The sequence below is a fragment of the Montipora foliosa genome, chromosome 6 (genome assembly GCF_036669935.1).
Source record: "Montipora foliosa isolate CH-2021 chromosome 6, ASM3666993v2, whole genome shotgun sequence".
Taxonomy (NCBI): domain Eukaryota; kingdom Metazoa; phylum Cnidaria; class Anthozoa; order Scleractinia; family Acroporidae; genus Montipora; species Montipora foliosa.
Window position 1 is genome coordinate 43690330 of NC_090874.1, and position 2500 is coordinate 43692829.

Here is a 2500-nt window from a genome sequence, read left to right on the forward strand (position 1 = left end):
TTGTATAATTGAACCAACATGTTTGTAATTTTAAGCATTAAAACCATTTTAAATAAAAAATGTATTAAAACCGAGGTCTGTCTTTTTTCATTGTGAATTTACAACCGTTGACCCTCCCTTTTCCAAAAAAAAAAAAAAAAAAAAAAAAACCTTCTCTTTTAACACCAGAATTTTTATTTTATAATTTCTTTTTTTTTAATTAGATGTACCGCTGTATATATGCAGTAATTGTTTTTCACCCTTTTTTAGCACCGACTATTTTTTACTGTTAAATGTGTTTTTTCTTAAACCACACAAATATTTTCTATGGTGTTATAAGTGTTAAGTCCGTGAAAAAATTCTTTTTGTGTATTTCATTACTGGTTGTCGAAAATACAAGAGACAGATGAATATTTATCAAATCTTTTTATTATGGCAAGGTTGTTAAAACGAGAAAAAAATTTTGTTGTTCTTTATAGCTATTATCACATGCCCGACATGCTATAGAAAGATAACGGAATACAGTTCTCCACCGCGACAGATAGAGAGTATTGTGAAATGCACGATCTATTAAGGGATAATACGGAAGCTTATAATTTTTTTTATCCTGTTTGTATTCTATGGTGGCATAATTGTAATAAAAATAACGTTTTTATATTGTAAACACTTCCATGCAATTGATTTGGCTATGTTGAAGAATTAAAAACATTTGTATGATCATCTTCGTATTCAATAAACCACATTTAAAACGGGACTTGAATGCAATAAATGTGATAAAAGTCAACTTCTACAATTATGATGGGGCACCCCTTCTTTTCTTCCGAAACGCAACGACTACAAGATAAAAATCATACAATTCCCTCGCACACGTCACCAGATCTACTCGGCGGCGGGTCCCAGGCACCATCTTGAAACCCCTCGTCACCAGATCTACTTGGGGGCCTCTTCCACACAAAGTTGGGACCTGTCCACGCGCGATGCCCATTTTCCACTCGATTTTCGTTCCACATGAGTGCGCTCTCATGTCTCTTAAAATACAGCGCCACTTTGACCTTATATACCACTAAGGCAGGATTCATAACAGCCTCAAACTGCAAGAGAGTCTTCACCCGCCAAGAAGCAATTGAGAAAAATAGTGCTGAAAATGCCACAAAGTTGGTACAAGCCATAACATCAGCACAGACATCCCTACTCTTTCATAAGCAGAAAACAATGGAACCACAAAATGCCAGAGAGTGGGAGCTACTTCATGAACAGAGTGCTCGCAATGCATATAAGCGGGTTGCAAGCCATACCCACCAAAAACTGGAATTGATTGCTAAGGGCTTTTTGATTTCAAAGTCAAAGCCATTCCTTGGAGCAAGTGTGGATAATATTCAGAAATGCCAGTGTTCTAAAGGTTGCCCAAACACTGTCAAAGAATGTAAATGTCCCTGGAAACACAGAGATCTCCACCCAAAAGAAGCTTTCCTAACCATAGAAACTGGTGGCATCAGAAATGGTGATGGCTTTGCTTTGAAATCAACTTCAAAATACCATTTCAAAGTTCACCTTCAAATGTTTGTTAGTGGGCTTAAACTCTGTCAGTTTGTTGTGTGGACGAAGCAAGGGTGTCCTCTGTTGAGGAACCCTATGATGCAATCTTCATGTCAAATGTGTGTGCCAAACTAGAGAGGTTTTGGATAGGTCAAGTCCTCCCCTTCCCGATGACTGTTGTATCTGGGCCAGTATTGCCAGGTATTAACCTCCTGTATGTATTATAAATATTTGTCTCACTATTTTGTCAGTGGATGTATCCAGTTGTTTATTTGCATCTCGGGGATTTCCTTATAGATTCATCACTAGGGGCACACGAATCACAAGATGTAGAGGCCATAAACTCTCCAGACGTCCCCAGTGCATTTCAAAGGACCAGCTCTGAAGTAGATGACAAGACATGCCAATCCAATATCTTTCCTTCTAAACTAGAATGCCATGAAGTTATCGATTTCGTATCCTCTCAGCACAGTATCCCTGCCACACGTTCAGAGAGTGTACTACTTTCTGGGTTAGAGATATACAAGGAGGACGTGGAAACCGTTCAACCAAATTCTATGATAACTGACAGAATACATGTAGTGCTGTTTTTGTTCAAGTAAGTAATGTGACATTTCATAATAATTAGTTATATTTATTTTGTTTAACACTATCAAGTAAGTATGGTCAATAACAGCTGATAAATTATAAATTGATTGCATAATTACATAATTATACTTCCTACTTTTAATGTATTAATTAAAAGCCAGTATGGATAAGAACAAGTTGGTATTTGGTTTCAGGCAACTACCCCAGTGTTATCCTATTGTCAGTACATTTTTCTATACCACTTTATGTGGGGAGCAGGGTGTTAATCAAACAACCTCCAGGTAATAATAATAGCAGTTCAAACAGTACGTGGAATGAATATTTCATGCTGATATGATAACGATGACTACTTTATTTGTATGGAGCAACACACATTTCTATTGCAATGGGTAAAACT